Below are 20770 nucleotides of genomic sequence, written 5' to 3' on the forward strand. Positions count from 1 at the left end.
GCTCATTAAGTAGTGAAAACAGTTTCACTTTAGAGAGAGCTACGTGTGTCTGATTATTAATATGCAAGGAAGGGAAAATAAATGCAAAGGAACCACATTGTTACTGGTTCTACAAGTGTTTTCCCCTATATATCATGTCATGGGAGCATGTGAATGAAAGGCAGCCATAAGCAAAAGCGCTTCTCTCACATATTTTCTGAGGTTTGGACTTTTGACTTACCAGAGTCTTCTACCACTTATTCCTCTCTAGTCTCTATCACTGGGCTCTGTCCTCTGTCCTTATAATGCTGACATGCTCAGGGTGCTTCTTTGGATATCCTCCTAGTACATCCTTCCCCCAAACACACAATCAACTCTCATTCATACTTCTGACTTAGAGATGTCTTCTAACAGTTTTGGCTTCACAAAATGGACTCAATTCCTCAGAGCAGGAAAAGGAGTTTTGTACAATGCTGGTGTTTTAAAGTTCAAATATGCAACTGTTTGCTGAGTAAAACAAAACAAAACAAAACCAAAAACCAAAAACAAAAACCAAAAAAATTAACAAATTGACAACCTAGATTTTTGGTATATAAGAACAGCATGACTTAGAAAAGAAAATAGTTCTTTAATAATTCCTTCCAGTCTTCTCTAGCTAGCACCTACTGTATGCAAGCTTCCACCATATAATGGTGACAGTGACTCTATACAGCTGGGTAAGATACAGAACTTCAAAGAGTACCAGTAAGGAAATACACATGTACTGAATTCTATTCAAGATAATTTATTTGGATACATAAACATGTACATTAACATAAATGACTACAATCGAAGGCAGTATGAAATAAAGACCATTAAAAGATATAACAAGTTTACTTATTCCAGTAGAGGTAATTAGGAAGGGCCTAGGAAATTTTTATTACATTTTCATATGAGTGGGGACTGATGTTATTAAAAAACAGGATTATTTTTGCAAGGACTCAAGTCCCTGCAAGCAGAGAGTTGAGTTTAGTATTCATTTTTACCTGAACATAGAATTTGTTTAGAGAAAAAGTGAGTAAAAGCATAGACATACACTCGGAGTCTAGAAATGGAAAGCTTAGTTGCTGATGTCCAAAATTTCAAATTTCATTTCAGAGGTGGTGAAAATCATTGAAGTGTTCCCATCAGGGGAGCCCTGTGATTAGAAAATGATAGAGAGAGATTCTCAAGAACCTGTCAGCAGTGTGGAGAATAGAATGAGAGACAGACAAGGAAAGAAGTGGGAAGAGAAGTTGGAATTTTCTTTGAACAGCCTAGAGGTCATGTGGGCATGTACCAACCAACCAAACAAACAAAAAATCCCCAACAACTCTCTGGAATAAACTTTTATAATGAATAACATCTACTTCTTGTTTACTTCTTATAAAATTCACTTTATTTCATTGCAGAAAATTGGAAAAATATTGAAGAAAATAAAGTGAATTGATGACTTCCCAATTAAGAACACAGTAGTTTATATTTGTATCTATTTACTTCTAATTTTCTATCTGTGTAATTAAATTTTTCAGGGTTAAGGTTATAGCACACATTTAAGTGTTTTTTTAAAAAAATTAATATCATAAACATTTCCCACATATGTTTATTATTATCTTTGTGTTAAAGATTTATTTATTTATTTATAGCATAGGGGCTCGGGAAGGGCAGAGAGGAAGAAACAGAATCTCAGGAGACTTCGTGCTTGAGCATGGATTCAGGGTTCAATCCCATGACCTTGACATCATGACCTGAACCAAAACCAAGAGTGACACTTAACCAACTGAGCTACCCAGGTTCCCCTATGTTTATTATTATCTTAACCATCTTTTAGAAACATGATAGAATATTGAATAGAAAAATGTTAAGCGATTATAACTGTCAATCATGTTCAAAATGAAAATATAAGGCATAAGGAAGAAAACAAAATGCAGCTATAATACCAAGATTTAGAGATAAGTGCAGTGAATATTCTTGAAGTATATTTCAAGCATAAAAGAGCATTAAAAAGGGGCACCCGAGTGGCTCAATGGGTTAAAGCCTCTGCCTTTGGCTCAGGTCATGATTCCAGGATCCTGGGATCGAGCCCCATGTGGGGTTTTCTGCTCATTGGGGAGCTTGCTTCCCTTCCTCTCTCTCTGCCTGTCTCTCTGCCTACTTGTGATCTCTGTCAAATAAATAAATAAAATATTTAAAAAAAAAAAGCATTAAAAATTGGTACAGTATCATATAACATGCTTTATTTTTTTTTCCCCAATTTATTTATTTTCAGAAAAACAGTATTCATTATTTTTTCACCACACCCAGTGCTCCATGCAAGCTGTGCCCTCTATAATACCCACCACCTGGTACCCCAACCTCCCACCCCCCCGCCACTTCAAACCCCTCAGACTGTATAACATGCTTTATAACTTTTTTTGCTTGTGATAAAAATCATTTAGAAGTGTTTTAAGTGTAGGGGCACCTGGGTGGCTCAGTGGGTTAAGCCTCTGCCTTCAGCTCAGGTCATGATCTAAAGGTCCTAGGATTGAGACCAGCATTGGGTTCTCTGCTCTGTGGGGAGCCTGCTTCCTCCTCTCCTTCTGCCTGTTTCTCTGCGTACTTGTGATCTCTCTTTTTCTGTGTCAAATTAAATAAAAGCTTTTTTAAAAAAAGTGTTTTAAGTGCTGCATAATATCATATAGTTATACCATCACTTATTCATACCTGACAGTACCTATAGTAATTTATTTATGATTTGGAATCAAAACTATACTCAAAGCAGACTATTTCTTAATGCTCTCATTATCAATCAGGAAAGAAAGTCACCAAGCATAAAAGATAAGAAGTTAGAAAGACACCTATAAAATGAACTTGAAAAAAAAGTAACAGAATGGATTAAATGAAGGTATAATCAATTACCAATGGATTGGGAAAATATGCAATTTGTCTTGGAGATTAAATAAATATAATGAGCTTTTGCAAAATTAGGATGTTGTTATTTCAACATAAACATGTTTTAAACTAAAGTACATTTTAGGGTAGTCAGATCTCACATATGTGCAAGATATATCTTAAAAACCCAAGAATACATTCCAGAGTTATAGGGTCTTGAAGAGGCTTTAACTTTAGTGAAAGGTCTTAAGCTTCCTTCTTCTATTACTTCCATGAGAAACAAAGAAAACAGATGAATAGTCTTGTTTTAAGAGAGAGGCAATGGAAAGCTAGCTTAGATAAGACATCGTAACAAGAGTCCAGTGTCAATTTCCAACGTCAAACTCCTGCTTTCATATTGTTTCTCTACCATTTACTGTTCCCTGGACTTGGGTGAGCTAATCTCTCTGCACCTGTTTCTTCGACTGTAACATGAAACGCTGAGGATGCTGTACTTCCAAAAGACTCTGAGAGACAGGAGGAGAAAGTACCATTTTTGGAAAACAATTACCAGCAAACACTTTTAATGATTTTACAATCCAAGAAGTTCATCTTTTCTTCATATCTTTGAAAAAATTCTTTACAAGCCTAGCTTACTGAATTTTTAAATTTAGTTTTGGATAAGATACCCAGAACCAGCAGAATTCTAAAAGCCCATGAACGTGGTCCATTGTTATGAAGTGATTTCTTGTCTCTTAATGTTTGTGACTTTATGATATTTCCCTACAACCTGACTTGAATCTTCTTTATTGAGATTACACTTGGAGATCAGGAGGTTTTTCTATGCAGAAAAGGCAGCCATGCCTAAATCCTTCTTATGTTTAACTGCAAAAAAAAAAAAAAAAAAAAATCTCATTTGTTCAGTCATTAAGATGTGGTTTCTAATCTTGAGGCTTTTACAATTTGTAACCGGGGAACTCAACACAAAGCACAGAAACAAAAAACAGATAGAGCTATTCAGAAAAAGGTTTCATCTAAATTGAAGCTGGGATGCTTCTTTGGGAAAGTGATAATTGAGGTGTACCTTGAAGGATGTAGTCTTGTGTTTAGTGGGATGGGGGAGGGTGTTCAAGCTGGAAGTGAGATAGGCCTTAAAAGCCTCATTTCATTTTCTGGGCAGTGAGTGTGAATGATTTTAGATTCATATGAAAACTTGTGACATGATACAATCCATGTTTTAGAATATGTTTGGGCCCCGACTTGAGAGATAAGCGGCAGGAACATCAGGGCCGCTGTGTGGCCTCCTTGCTGGGACAGAGGTGGGAGGGCCTTGAGAGCAGTGACATTGTGGAAGGAACTGCGAGGCCTGTGGGCCTCTCTGTATGTAACAAGTATTACCAAAAGAAAGCTTTCTCTTTCATTAATGCCATCTCAAAGATGTGAAACATGCTTTGCTGGTGTTGATTTGCTTTTATTTACCTTCTCTAAAATAGTCGGCAGTTTCCATACAAATGATATGTACTTGGCATGTTAAATTGCTGAAACGTTTTCTTCCCTCGGTGGGTAAATAGGCATGCCTGACTAATTCTGCAAAGCCTCGCTGGGTGACTGTAAGAACGCTTTCCACAAAAGCCTTACACTGGCCATGTCCTTGTATCTTTGTGATTGTTGTTGTAATATACTAAAAATGTAGTGCTCACCATGAAACACACCCAACCCTCTGCCTGGATGTGAGTTCATGCAAGAAAACATCACTGTCTATCCTGACAGAAAGACTGCAATTCTATTTTGCTCCAAGATTGGAATACAACTAATGCTGGAGCAATTTAGACAAAATGGCTATTTTTAACCATGGTATCAGTAGAGATGTTTCTTTTCTTCTTCTTTCTTCTTCTTCTTCTTTCTTCTTCTTCTTCTTCTTCTTCTTCTTCTTCTTCTTCTTCTTCTCTTCATCTTTTACAAGAAAATGGTTGCAGTTTATTTTAGAAGTAATCAGTTTTATTACAGGGAGTACAACGTTTCTGAGTACAAATTAGTTATTTTTGAAATATAAGCTCTGCTCTTTTGTAAGTTTTCTTTCTCTTCCAACCCCTAGTACTGGGTAATATTTTGTGATTGATTTTGCTACATCCCTCTCAGATCTAAATTTAGACATGAGAATAGTAAAAATAAAATAAAATTTTATTCATTCATTCCAAAAGACATTTAATGAATACCTCCTGTGTTCTAGGCATTGTACTAAATGACAGGTGTGGAGTTAACATGGCTCTTGCCCTCCAGAAGCTTACATTTTCACAGGAGTCTAAACTATGCACACAAATATCTCTATTATAATTTAAAATATTATGTGTGTCTATAAGCAAAGTACTGGAATACAGAGAATGTTTATTCCATTAGAAGAAAACAAAAAATATTCACAGAGAATATGACATTTTAGATAGGTCTAAGGAATAAATGGGGAAATGGAAAGAACATTCTAGAATGATGAAAGAGTATGTGCAAAGAAATGAAAGTGCAAACTGTCTCAGGAAGAGAGGATGGGCAAGTTGAAAAAGCACAGAGAGAAAGTCTTGTGTCTGTGCCCCGCTCACCCCTCTGAAAACTGAGGAACCTTGGGCAAGTTAGTCAATCTTTCCTGAACACTGGGATACTAATACCTGTCTTGAAGAATATTCTTTGATTAAATGAGCTATTGTACGTAAAAGCACCTGGCTCCTTGAGCATGCTCAGTAAACATGGTCTGATTTTATTCAAGAGAAATACACATTTCCTTGAGGTAGAACAAAGAGTGTCTGGGTAAGAACGTTGTGAGGGAACTGAGTTCCAAAAGATAAGTTGGGACCAAATTATGGAAAGCAAAGCTAAATAGTTTAGGTTTTATTCTGAGGGCAATCAGGAACCATTGACTTTTTTTCTTTTTTTTTAAATTTGTTTATTTATTTGACAAAGAGAGATGACAAGTAGGCCCACAGGCAGGCAGAGAGAGAGAGAGAGAGAGTGGGGGAAGCTGGTCCCCCGCTGAGCAGACAGCCCGATGCAGGCTCGATCCCAGGACCCCGAGACCATGACCTGAGCTGAAGGCAGAGGCTTAACCCACTGAGCCACCCAGGTTCCCGAACCATTGACTTTTGAAGCAGGTCTTAGCTGTGGTCAGATTTTTGCTTTAGAGATTTCAGCCTGGGACAGGGATGAAAATAGACAGAGGAAGAGGGAAGTTAAGTAGAGACTGGAAAGCTATTGTAGTGATTAAGGTCAGGCAGGGTGAGGATTTGAACTCTCATTGGCTGTGTGCTAGAGGGAGGGAGTGAACCCCCACAAGAAATGTAATGCACAAGCATACACCAAATTGGGAGGGTTTCAGGACTACCAGTATGTGTGGAAGTGAAAAATCCTAAATTATCTCTCAGCCAAACACTGAGGAGTACAGGCGGCTTGGTGTTTTCTTCTGCAGTAGCACAAATACATCTGCTTACCCGTCCAGCTGCTTGGAGTTGGAAGAAGCTAAACCCACATTGAGAGGAACATGGTTATTTTCTGCTGCTAAGTCATTCCTCAGCACGTGGGAGTGTAGAAGGAATTTAATTGTGCCATCTCCTAAACCTTTTGGTGTTTATCGACAGATCCTTGACTTATCGGGAGAGGGGGATGAATTATCTAGTAGATTCCACCTTCTTTTTACAGATGAAGACAAAACTCAGAAAAAGGAAGTGACCTATCTCAGAAACAGAGGGTGTGCGAAACACTAGAGCCAGAATTCAAACCCAGGATTTTCACTGATCACCTAAACACTCTTTTTAAAGAAGTTGTTGAGAATTCAGGCAGACATCACTAATAGCTACACAATGAGCAGTAACTTTGTCTACCCCCATCTGCACAGAAATAAAGTGAATTTTTTTAACTTTCCTTTTAAATCTTAAATGGAAGCTGAAGTTCCATCAAATGGAGCTAAATGTGTTTTCTACATAATTTAATAGTAAAAATTAGTTGATTTATATCATAAAATATAAAAAAAACTACAAGGGCACATTGCTAGTGTAAACTCAGGTAAAATAATTTTTAGTTTTTTTAGCTCTGATTATAAATTCCTGGGGATTTTTTTTTTACAAAACAATGAACGACAGGCTATCAATTATTAACAAAAGAATCATTCCTAATGAATAGAAAATGTTAATTCCATCAAATTTGGAATATTTAAACAAAAGAATTATTAACACATATTTAAGGTTAAAATTCTCTGTCCTTTATAGACATTCATCATTTATACTTTTTTCTTGGGAATAAAATATTGTATAGAATGTAATTCTAAATCATTGACACTTATCTTTTTAAGGAACATTTAAATAATCAGTTTGGATATAACCATTTTAACCTATTTCCCTTCCATCTTAAACAGTATATTTGGGAACCATTCAAGAATAACTGGTTGGCATCAAAAGAAATGAAATCTTGCCATTTGCGATGGCGTGGATGGAACTAGAAGGTATTATGCTTAGCGAAATAAGTCAATCAGAGAAAGACACGATCATATGATCTCCCTGATATGAGGAAGTGGAGATGCAACGTGGGGGGTTTGGGGGGTAGGAAAAGAATAAATGAAACAAGATGGGATCGGAAGGGAGACAAACCATAAGAGATTCTTAATCTCACAGAACAAACTGAGGGTTGCTGGGGGGAGGGGGGTTTGGGAGAGGGTGGTGGGGTTATAGACATTGGAGGTGTGTGTGCTATGGTGAGTGCTGTAAACCTGGTGATTCACAGACCTGTACCCCTGGGGCTAAAAATACATTATATGTTTATTAAAAAAAAAAAAAAGAATAACTGGGTTGGAATCATCATTAGTAATAAGAATCACAGAATGTTACCTCTGGAAGTGTCTTTGCATAGGATCTGCTGTTTCTGATCCTCCATGTGATGAAATATCTAGAGTGTGGTCATGAGATCTTCTAGTAGGATAGGTAGAATGAATGCAAACCTACTGGGGGGCTTCAGGTTTAAAGTTGGAGCTATATATCTTATCCTCAGGGACCCAAAAGTATTTATTGTAGAAGGAAATTTAAAAAATGGGCCAGGGGCACCTGGGCGGCTCAGTTGGTTAAGAACTGGACTCTGGATTTTAGTTCAGGTCATGATCTCAGGGTCCTGGGATGGAGAATCCCACATCCTTGGACTACCAGCTCAGCAGGGAGTTTGCTTGTCTCCCTCCTTCTTCTTCTGCTCTTCCACTCATGCACACACATGCATGCTCTCACTCTCTCTCTGAAATAAATCATCTTAAAAAATAAAAAAAAAATAAAAAATGGGCCAGATGCAAAGTGCAATAAATATCACTGTCTGGGGCATAGAAGAAAGCAATGGATTGAGGAAAAATCGATCTGGGTTTAAATTGCTGTCTTTCACTGCCCTGGATTAAGTCTCTCTGTCCCTGCTGATGCTGGTGGTATTTTGCTTTAGTTACCTCATTTGTAACCAGGTGATCACTATGAATGTCCTCTAAGTTCTGACCTATGATCGTGTGGTTCTTCCATCAAGGGTGAGATATTTGAAGCAGAATTCAAAATAGGCTGAATTATGAGTGGCCCGATGTCACTCAGAAAATCAAACATTCAAATTCACTCTCATTTCAATCTGTTTTTTTCCCCCCTCATTTTAAAAATTGACATTTAACGAGTGCTTACTAAGTGCCAGAGTATGTGTGAAGCACATTAATAAATATGTTCACTCATTAAATCTTTCAACTCCATGAAGTAGGTACTATTTGGTCTTAGCAACTTCTTCACATCATAGGATATTTTTGTCTTGTATCTAATAGGAAACTTAAGCAGCCTTGCTAGTGTTACTGTAGGCAGAATGTGAATCCAAGACAGCCATCTGAAAGCATTACCAGAGCATCTCTCTTGATGGGAGAGAGCTCATTGGCCATGAATGTTTTTTCCCTGACCAATGATACAACCGCCTGCCCAAAGTTACCAGTATCACTAGGTTGGCAACAAGTCTTTGGAAGTTTACATCATCCCTATATTTTTGAAGTTACTAAATGTGAAAAATATCATGACCTCAGTGTTCCCTTGCTGAGCCAGATTCATAACATTACCACCACCTGCTCTTCCAAAGGTTTCCATTTAATGCAGGTTTAAAAATAAGGACTCTGCTCTCTCTTGCTTTCTTTAGAGAAAAGGTGTAAGTCTGGCTGGAGTGTTTAAGAAATTCCAGGGTGATACAGTGGAAAGAACTTGTCTCAGATATTCCACGTGACCTTGGGCAAGTCAGCCTTACCAATTTTCAGTTTTCTCCATCTCTGTAACAGAGTGATTGAAGAAAATAATTTGTTCCGGAGGAGAAGGGAGCTGAAATGGGTTACGTATAAGTCTATTGGTCTTTAAAATCCACACAAAACCTTTAAAAACTAAAATGTAGTAGCTGGCAAAACAAGTCCTGCCTCCTGAAATGTTGAAAGGAATCTTTTAACTCCTTTTTTGATTCTTCTTCCCTTCTTCCTTTGCTCCCTTCCTTCTCCCCTGTCTACCTTTTCTTCCATCCAGATAGTAGTTTAGGTCCTGGGGGGAGGGGTGTTGTGAATACAATAGGCAAGTCTTCTTTTGTCATGAAGCACACATTTCCATGGGGGAAAAGAAAAAGGTAGTAACAAATAACCCAATAAATGAAGTAATTTAAAGTGGTAATAGGGACTGTGGGCAGAATACAGTGGGGAAAGAGCTTTAGAATTGGTAGTTGCAAGTAGAGGCATTTAGATTTTAAAGAGGGTGATTGGGATGAATTTCTCTGAAGAGGAAATATTTTGCTGGAGATTGGAATGACGAACTGGGACTGGCTTTGTTCTGGGGAGAACATCACCAAGAAGACAGGGCATAAGTGAAGGGGCTGCAGGAGGCATGAGTATGGGTTGGTCAAACAAAGCAAAGCAAAACAAAACAAAACAGAATGAAGGCCTGAGGTCAGGAGTATGATGAACAGGGAAGAGAGTAGAATAATCTCTTAGCAGAGAGCTGGGCATTAGTCAGGTCATGCAGAGCATCTTAAGGAGTTCAGTTTTTATTCCAAGTATATTTGAATGTTATTGAAGTGTTTTAAGTAGAGGTATGGTATTATTCACATTTTTATTTATTTTTATTTTTTTAAGTATGCTCCATGCCCAGTGTGGTGCTTGAGCTCATGACTCTGAGATCAAGAGTCATATGCTACCATTGGAGCCAGCCAGGCATTCCTATAGTCACATTTTTAAATAACTGCTCTAACTGCAATGGATTATAAGGGCTAGAGTAGAAGCAGAAAGATGAGTTAGAAAATATAAAATAAGAGATTCAGGGTCATTCAAAGCCTAGGATCCAGGGAATGGGAGTAACCTGAAGTCTGATTAGAAGAAGTGGAACTTGAACATGAATCTGGTTTGAGTGAAGCCAGTAGCATCTAACCCATTATCTTTTCAGGTAACCTACTTTATTTTTAGACAATCCTATTTCTGAGAAATTATATGCTATAATCACAGAATATAGTAAGTGCCTAATAAGTGTTATAGATTCCTCCTTTTTGGTCATACTCAAAAGAGCTAATTATAACACCTTGCATGTATGGAAACTGAACATCCTCTTTTCCTTTAATTAGTCTAAGTGTGCACAACTTCATACTTATTTAGTGACAGGACAACAGCCATTGTCCTGCCCCACAGCCTAATTATTGTAGGTGTACAATTCTCATTACACATATGCTGGAACCACACCGTGACTAAAGTGTTATTGGACTTTGCCTAACTAAATGTACCGATAAGAGCCTAGGTGTTGGTGGTGACTTAGGCTAGGTCAGTGCTTTATCAACTATCAAATCCCACTAGCTGTTAGAGAAACAGGTATGTCCCTCAAGCTAACCCAAGCAGGCTACCCCTAAATAGCTTTAGTCACACAGTGACCAGAAGAAAGCATAGGCTAGGTGAATGGGGACATGTCCCCATTCCAGCCATAGGGAAGGATGGGGCTCTGTCTGGAACGTGAGGAATCAGACAAAAGGCCTAGGAAGTTCCTAAGGATGCACAGCTATGATGTAGCCCTTTTGGGAGACTGGCATGCAATAGCTCAGGGCTACAGTTTTTTGAAACCTATTTACTAATAAAATTGTCAGATATTTGTACTGTGTAAGCTAGAATTTTTTCTGCTTCCTCTTTTTTGTTCTCTTCTAGCTGAACTTTAGTATCAATAAAGTAATATTTTTAAGATATTATTTATTTATTTAATTTTAGAGAGCGAGTGTGCATGAATAAGGGGAGAGAAAAGGGAGAAGGAAAGGGAAAGACTCTCAAGCAGACTGTGCACTGAGGCATGGAGCCCAACATGGGGCATGATCTCACAACCCTGAGATCATGACCTGAGCTGAAACCAAGAGTCCGATGCTTACCAACTAAGCCACTTGGATGCCTCAATTTTGAACAATTCTATCTTATCTCAGCTATTTTCTGGGGAACCAAGAGATGGGGTATGGAGTCACATCTGTCCTAGAATATTAAAGGGTAAGCACTTCTCCTCTGAGATGCAGCATTATGGGCAAAAAATTAATCAGGAGTCCCCAGGGGGCATGTTGGGCTAAAGGGGAAAAAAGTGATCTTTTTTTCTGTACTTTTTGAGATAATGGTCTTGCTTTGATTTGTATATATTATGTTTTATTTTTGAAATGTGAAGGCATTTCCCTTGCATCCTCACCATCCTGGTCTTTTCTGAACAGGTGCTCTACTTCAGTTGTTTTCGAAAGTGTGGTCCTTAGGGCAGGAACATCAGCAACATCCGGGAATTGTTAGAAATGCAAATACTTAAACTCCAGCCAGACATGTGAATGTGGTACTCTTGGGTTAGGGCCCAGAAATTTCCATTTTAATAAGCCTGTCAGATAATTCTGATACATACTCAAGTTCAGAAATTCCCTGCTCAAACTGGTCCAAAGTGAGGAACTCAGAAGTGTCCCACACTTCACCTAGGTGAGTGGGACATCAATTTAGGGTTAGAAGCCAATTCTCTTGGGTTCTAGGCCACAGCTCTTTACATCATATCATGCTCTGAAACTCAATCCTGGTAAAGAACCACGATGCTAAAGATCACCACTCACATTATCTTTCTTTTAGTTTTGTAGGTTTACCAAACTAAAAAGGAAATAGTGGATAGTAATTTCATACCTAGAAGTGGAACTTGAAGAAAGTAATCAGACATTGAGAGACCACCTTACACCAATTAGAATGGCCAAAATTAGTAAGACGGTAAACAACATGTGTCGGAGAGGTTGTGGAGAAAGGGGAACCCTCTTACACTGTTGGTGGGAATGCAAGTTGGTGCAGCCACTTTGGAAAACAGTGTGGAGATTCCTTAAGAAATTAAAAATAGAGCTACCCCATGACCCTGCAATTGTGCCACTGGGAATTTACACCAAAGATACAGTGAAAAGAAGGGCCATATGTACCCCAAAGTTCATAGCAGCAATGATCACAGTTGCCAAACTGGAAAGAACCAACACAAGAAAGAACCAACTTTGGCTTAGCCAATGTTGAGAGGAATTTTTTGTTTTTATAACTTTCAAGAAATTGCATGTAAGAATTGTTATTCAATAACATATAATAAGAATTAGAATAATAGCAATAATAAGCATTATTATCAGGAGAAATGTTAAGGTCTTACAGTTACGTTTCAGTCATACTCTTATAAACCTCATTAAAGGCAAGGAGAAAAAAATGACAACTATGGGCTACTGGGAATATCATTAATTCGAAAACTACTTATTGAGAGATAGTATTAACTGAGAATTCCAAAGGCAACATGAGTGTGGGACCAGCTCCAGGCCCAATGCCCACCTTGCCTCAAAGCCTCCAATTCTAGAGGCTCTTCTCCAATGCCTGAAATTTATGGTCCTGAAGAAAATTATGCATCCTTGCAAATGTCATCAGCTGAAACACCCCACTCAGGGACGATCTCTCTTCTTCCTCCCTCCATGGATCTGCTTATTCAGGGAAGCCCTGATTTTTTCACCAGTCTCAGAGTAAAACTACTACTATCTTCTATAGAGGAGAGCATGATGAAGCAGAAAGATGCAGCCCAGGGCAAGAAACAGATCAGAACTCTGTTCTCTTGGGGCACCTGGGTGGCTCAGTCAGTTAAGTGTCTGCCTTTGGCTCAGGTCATGATCCTGGGGTTCTGGGATTGAGCCTTGTGTCAGGGTCCCTGCTGAGCAGGGGATCTGCTTCTTCCTCTCCCTCTGCCCCTCCTGCCCTGTTTGTGCTTTTTCTCTCCCCCTCTCTCTGAAATAAATGAATATAATCTTGAAAAACAAAACAAGCAAAAACATGTTCTGTCAGACCCAGCTCTATGTCCTCAATGCTAGATTACAGAAACAGAAATACTTCAGTCTCCAGAAGATGTAAGAACTTTCCAACATTCTGAACCTTAGCGATAAGAAGGTTAAGACCTGGTTCTAGAACCAGAGAATGAAATGTAAGAGGTTGCAGAAAAACAATTAGCCAAAGAATAGCAAGACTGTGACTCAGAACACTTCAGCAACTACAGAATACCCAGGCTTCTGTTCTTCTCACCAGGATACCTGATCAACACTTCTGGAAACCTTCCAATATAGAGCAGCCAGACCTGGAAACCTTCCAATATGGAGCAACCAAACCTGGAAACTTTCCAGTATGGAGCAACCAGACCTGGGATAGCCAGTCTTAGAGCAACCATTTCTGGAACAGTCAGACCTGCTGCTCCCAAGCCTGGAAAAACTAGACCTGGAACAATCAGCTCCACAACTATAGACAGGAATCCCTGCAGCACCAGATCCTGTTCCAGAAAAATTCTGCCAGGGATTTGGAGTCCATCTTAGAAACTGCTAGGGATAGCCATAGGATAACAAAATAATCCACTAAGTACTTTAGTACCCTGCAAATAATGGATTTATTCCCATAATACTCTGTGAACCTATAGCCTACAGATGTGTGGCAATGAGTGTATTTTTCAATCTCAATTTAGTCAGTGGCTGTAGTACTTCTAGGATTTGTGGTCCCATATCTCTGCCTTGATAGTCTGTTTCTCATTATGTTTCTTGTATTCATTGAGGGGTTAAGATTAGAGTTTAATTAAAGATGTTTCCGTAGCATTGGCTTCTATGGACAACATGATGAAAGATGTTCTTGATTAGAGATAACTAGATATAATATTAATTTGGATATCTTTAGGTTTTAGATTCTAAACTCAAGAATAGGAAGTAAAAATATAAGGACTTGTGATGAAGGATTATTTGTATTTTCTGAGACTGCGAGACTTTACTTGTTAATAACCTCAATTTTTATGGTAAAGTGTTAAACTATAATGTGCTTCACTGATTTCCTCTACCCCTGTGCTGATTTACTACAATTGCTCATTTGTTCATCATTCTGATATTTGTAGAAAGATGTTTTGTATTTTAATGTGTAATGATAATAGTACTAGTTTGGTCGGTTGGTTTGTAGGCTTAAGTACAACAACAAAAAAATACCCACTTAAAAAATGCCTGGGTGGCTCAGTGGGTTGAGCCGCTGCCTTCGGCTCGGGTCATGATCTCAGGGTCCTGGGATCGAGTCCTGCATCGGGCTCTCTGCTCGGCGGGGAGCCTGCTTCCTCCTCTCTCTCTCTGCCTGCCTCTCTGCCCACTTGTGATCTCTCTCTGTCAAATAAATAAATAAAATGTTTAAAAAAAAATATTCATTGAGGGCACCTGGGTGGCTCAGTGGGTTAAGCCTCTGCCTTCATCTCACGTCATGATCTCAGGGTCCTGGAGTCAAGTCCCGCATTGGGCTCTTTGCTCAGCAGGGAGCCTGCTTCCCTTCCTCTCTCTGCCTGCCTCTCCGTCTACTTGTGATCTCTGTCTGTGAAATAAATAATTAAAATCTTAAAAAAAATTCATCGAGTACCTGCTATGTGTTCTGTGGTGAGCATTGCTATAAAATCACATTATGAAGATTGTAGTATAGTCTAAGAGAACTTATAAAACATTATGAGACTTTGGAACTCAAACGAAAGTTAAAAAAGAGATTAGAAATGAAGAGAACAATAGGTCAGTGTTAAGAGCATTTAGAAGAGGAATGTATTCTTATCAAGACTTGAAGTTTTTTGGGAATTTGGGTGATGAAGAGGAAGTCTTTCCAAAGGAAGCATAAGCAAGAATTTGAGGTGGAAAATGATGCCATATACATGGAAAACATGAGTAGTTTTCTTTTGTTAGAGAATATATCCTCCCTTAGAGTGCCATTTTGAGGTTTACAATACACAGCAGCATGTAGTAAACCCTCAGGAAACTTTAAGTGATTGCTACACTTGGAATTAGTCTGTTTTTGGAGAGAAGAGGAATATAGTTTGGTTTTCCTAAGGACAGCTTCTGCCCATCCACATATTTTCCCAAACCCCAAACTAACTAACCAACTGAACCAAAAATCCAACGGTGAAGAAACCTTAAAAAATAATGCAGTTACAGACTACATTCTCTTGAAGAGGACATAGAGGTATTACCAGAGCCCATCACTCTCTCACTCTCTTATTTCCCATATTCTCCTTCTTTCTGTGATGTGGCTCATCCTCACAAAAGAGTGACAGTCAGTGCAGTCAGCTTCCCCCTGTGGAGTAGGAATGTCTCTCTAGAAAACATTCTCACAGCCCTCTGGTGAATAAAAGTATCCATCTTCTCTGGGAAAGGATCCGAAAGAGAGGTAGAAGAGGGGGAAAAGGGAAATGAACAAAACAGTTCCTCCTAGAATGTGCTATGTAGGGTCCCATGGGCTTACAGTGTGTTACTCATTCAGTCCTTCCATCATGTGGTGGCTGGTAGGGCTGAGAACCAAACTCACCACCAGCTTCTTGCTGAACGCTTTTTTTCCTTCATGATATCATTCTGCCTAGTAAATCAGGAGAGGGCAGTGTTAAAGTTGAAGAGTAAGAGTTTGGGGGTGGAGAACTTGACAGGAAAAAGCTGTGAAGGAAAAAAGAATTTGCAAACTAATCAATTTTTTAAAGATTATTTTTATTAACATATAATGTATTATTTGCCCCAGGGGTACAGGTCTATGAATCATCAGGCTTACACATTTCACAGCATTCACCATAGCACATACCCTCCCCAGTGTTCATAACCCAACCACTCTCTCCCTAACCCCCAATCCCCAGCAACCCTTAATTTTTTCTGTGAGATTAAGAGTCTCTTATGTTTTTTCTCCCTCCCGATCCCATCTTGTTTCATTTTTTCCTTCCCTACCCCCACAACCTACCCACCCTGTCTCTCAAATTCCTCGTATCAGCGAAATCATATGATAATTGTCTTTCTCTGATTGACTTATTTCACTTAACATAACACCCTCTAGTTCCATCCACATTGTTGCAAATGACAAGATTTAATTTCTTTTGATGACTGCATAGTATTCCATTGTGTATATATATCCCATTTTCTTTATCCATTCATCTGTTGATGGACATCTAGGTTCTTTCCATAGTTTGGCTATTGTGGACATTGCTGCTATAAACATTGGGGTGCAATGTAGTGCACCCCCTTTGGATCACTACATTTGTATCTTTAGGGTAAATACCCAGTAGTGTGATTGCTGGGTCAGAGGGTAGCTCTATTTTTAAAAATGAAATATACTGATACGTGGTAACCTGTAACCTTCCAAAGACCAGTGATAAGAAGGAAGGGTATAGAGGGGTCCAGCAAAGGAGCTAAGGATTATAGTTCTGAATTATAGTTCAAGATTTATAAGCTTTTCCAGGAGTTTTGGCCCCGAGGAGAGATTGGTTTGGCCACACAGCAGGTCTGGAAGGAAGGTTTGGCACCATTGTTTTCAGATAGGAAAGATGGGTTCCTTTTGTAAAGGATTCAGTCCCTCTGAAGCAGGGCTTCCTGAACTTAGATGTAAATTAGACTCATCTGGAGAAATTTTAAAAATGCAGATGTCCAGCCCTCTGTCAACTTCTCTAGTAATTGATCAGGGGTGAAGGCTGACCTTCAATTCAATCTGTTGCTGAAGCTCCTCAGATGATTCAAATATATAGTCAGGGATGAGAATCCTACTCTGAAGAGGTTGAAGAATCCAAAGAAAGTGGAAATAATAATAAAAAAAGCCAAATATTTATTAGCAAAATAACCAGTAATTTTCTCACATTTATCAGAAATTTCATATATATCTAAAACACTTGTTTTTATTTTTATTTCAGTAGTATTCCTGATGGTAAAAATTGTTTAAAAGATAAAGTGACAAAATAACAGATGTCTGGGTAATTGTATATAGGTGGAGTTGTTTTTTTCTTTTTTTTCCTGTTCCTTTGTATTTTTTGTTCTTCCCAAACAGATTTAGAACATGCTAATTTTATAATTAGAAGATATAAATAAGACCCAGAGCAACTATCTGCATGTTGAATCATTTTATCTATATTATATAGAAATATATACCTATAATTACATGATAATTTGAGAGAGATATTCATATAAGAAAAGATCCCTAAAATATAATAGCAATTCAAACTTTAAGACCATTTTTACCATTGGCTTTAAATATTATTTGCCTTTATTAATAAAGAAAATCCATTCACAGGGTCACCATATGCTAGTGATCCCTGAGTATTTTGTATTCATCCTTTTCATTCACTATAGCCTCCTTGTATTTTCATTAGCTCCATCTTACAAAGACACAGATGGGCCAATGAACTTGTTCAAGATCAAGAGACTACAAAATGGCAGAGGCAAGATTTGAGTTCAGCCTTGCCTTATGACCTAGATAATGTGTCTGGTATTGATGTGCTCACTTGATTTTTGGATCTCACATACATCTGGAAGGTGAGTTCTCATTTCATCAGGAAGCCTTGGTAACTTACTTTAAGGGCCAGGCAGGCCCCAAAGCTATGCTTTTTAGCAGGTACACAGGAATATGGGAAAACTCCTTATTTGAAAGAATCATAAAAAAACAAAAACAAAAACCCAAACCTAAAATATTTAATGAATTTTACACCAATCACACATTGGAGAGTCAATGTAGACGGTGAAGGGTTATTCTCCACTGAAAACAACAGTCTCAGGAGGTGGTGGTGATCAGTCCTCATTAGCCCCCACTTCGGTTTAATAGTCATTAGTGACAACAGAGATAAATTTTATAGGTGCTAATTGACCCTGTAGGAAGACTTTGAAGTTCTCCCACTAGCTTAGGGCGTCTTTGAAGTTTAATTTTAGCTAAAGTGCCGGGTCAAAGACTCGAGAAAAATACACAGTGGAGAAAGAATTGCAGGTACCAAATCTTTGCACTATATGAGTGATCGTCAAACTGTGGTTTAGAGTCTGTGACCAAAACAAACCCAAGTAGTATTGGGTAGGAGAAAACAAAACAAAACAAAACAAAAAAACCCTCACCAAGTTGCTCTAAAATTTTTCCGAGGAAATATTTAAGAAGATTTTGTATGTGTCGCCACTCTGTTCTCATAACATTATGGGAAAAGGAGAAAATAGCCCACATATTTTTGTACATACAGCTTTCACAATTCATTTGAGTTACTCGTTGAGTAAATTAGAAGCTCAGAGAGATAAAGCAACTTGTCCATATTCTCTCTACCAATGAGTAGAGAAATTAGAACTTATCCAGACAAGTAGTGCAGGTATCATTCTTGACAGCATAGCTGCCTCTGTTCTTGAGTGGGAAAAACGGAGAGAGAATAAGGAGGGAAAGGAGACACCAGTCTAATCATGGATGATATACGGAGGGAATAAAGAATTTAAAAAAAAAATCTCCCTAGTCCTAAGAGTTTATATTCTGGTGAAGCTCCACCTTGACTAATATCCAATCAAGAGCCAGGCACAATGAGAACAGAATGAAGACCTATGCAAAAGTCTGCAGTAGGACTCGGGAATTATTCCAAATTTGCTTCCCATCCGTCCGCTGCCTCCACAAAAATTAGCTCTATATGGTCTTCACATCAGTCAAAGGGTGTTGAATTTGGAAGATGGCGAAAGAATGCAATCCTAGGGAGGTTGGTATACTAAGAGATTTACAAAGACCAGGCACGAGACGGGTGACAGGGACTTGGGTTCTGGTGCTGACTGGGTGTCAGGGATGAGACAGAAAGCAAGTTCTAAACATTAAGGGCTCAATGTCAGGGTTAGGTTGACAATGAATCTTCTTTGAGATACTACTCCACGGTATTGAACTAGATTAAATTAACCGCATGGCTAGAGTCAGGCTCAGTCCCAGAGCTCTGAGTGGGACTGAATCCATACTTTTCAGGTGGGTGTTGCAGAAGCTAGGGACAGGCTGGGCAAACGTGTGATTGCAAAACCATTCAGGTAGCCTTTACAGGCGATCTCCTTCCTGTAAATGCCCTTGTCTTTTATTTTATTTTATTTCTTTCTTTATTTTTTCTATTGTCCTTGTCTTTTAAACAACAAAATAATCCTTCATTAAATGGAAAAATGGGATTCTTTTCTGAAACTCTTCTTGTAAGGATTCCAAACTTAATCTTGTTTCAATTTTTTCACTATTAAAATTAAGGAAAAAAAAAAGAAGAAGAAGCAGAAGCACATCCTGAGGGAAAGGAGTGCAGGAACCTACTGAGTTCCATCTAGCTGGGGATGGGGCCTGGCTCTGCATTTCTACAGATGGTAGAGCAGAATCATGTGATCTTGAACAAGAATATCAGAATTATGAGGTAAGGATAGAAATATATATTTTTAAATATCAAGTCTATCTGGGTATTGCTAGGTCTCTAAGGATAACAAGGTACTCTTTCCTAGCATCAAAAGAGTTCACTCTTTAGTGGGATCGTGGGCATTCATGGCAAAGGAGGAAACTGAGTACATGGGAAGAATGGGGAAAAGAGGTGGCCAGGCTGAAGGTCGTTAGCCTGCCTAAAGCCCGCACTGGCACATGAGTGTTGTGTTAGGAGATACTGCGTTACAATTTCATCCCAGCAGAATTATTACCGGTAGGAAGTCCCCTGGAGAAAAACAGAGTGGGAGGAAGATGATACTCCGGAGTGGTGGAGAACTGACGCTGCCAATGGGAGGGAGAGAAAGGACTTGGTTTCTCTGTAACTGCGCCTGAGCCCAGAAGAAAAGAGTGGATGGCCCCTCACAGCCACTTCTACCTGCCTGACTTTATATGCAGACTCCCTCCTCTTTTATCCCTCAGAATGTTGGAAAACTTTCAAAAGACAGGTGATGTTAGCACATTCTGCGTCTTTTGAGAACTGTGGATGAAAGGGACACATAAATTTCAGTTATTATTACTTACGTGCAGTAATTTTAGTTGGATCTGACACACCTTCTCCTTTGTAATATTTTTCTGGGAGTATGTGTATGTGTGAGTGTGTGTGTGTGTGTGTGTGTGTGTGTGTCTAAGTGGCTTTGACCCTAGGGCTTTCTTTGATTTATAGGCAGCTCTCTAAGTTGTGCTAAGGTGGTTTCAGAGCCTGTTTGTTCTGGCATCCCAATAAAGCCTTGCTTCCCATGGCAACTCCAGCCTACGAAGCAAGGCCTAAGGGAAAACACAGTTTTCCTTGCCAGAATGAGGCAATAGCACTTTTGGGGTGCTATTTTGCTGGGTGGTGTATTATTTCTCAAGCAACTTCACTCAAGAAAAACTAAAAAGGAAAAGAAAAGAAAACTTTAGGATTTGAATATTACCATGGGAAACAGTAATCTTGGTTTCCCTCAAACACGTTAAGTGATCTTTTGAGACTTTAGTTTTAAGGTTTTCAATGATTGGTCGATTGATTATTTGAGAGAGAGAGAAGGAAGGAGAATCACCAGCAGACTCTATGCTGATCTCAGAACCTGACTCAGGACTCAATCTCACAACCCTGAGATCATGACCTGAACGGAAGTCAAGAGTCAGATGTTTAACCAACTGAGCCACCCAAACGCACCAGTTTTTGGGTTTTCA

General features: G+C 38.8%; 1 pseudogene; it reads left to right on the forward strand.

Annotated features, from left to right (window-relative positions):
- The window catches only part of LOC122910117, a 35702-nt pseudogene extending 21912 nt beyond the window's left edge, over positions 1-13790 (forward strand).
- The last annotated feature ends 6980 nt before the right edge of the window (positions 13791-20770 follow it).

This window comes from Neovison vison, chromosome 6, assembly GCF_020171115.1.
Source record: "Neovison vison isolate M4711 chromosome 6, ASM_NN_V1, whole genome shotgun sequence".
Taxonomy (NCBI): Eukaryota; Metazoa; Chordata; class Mammalia; order Carnivora; family Mustelidae; genus Neogale; species Neogale vison.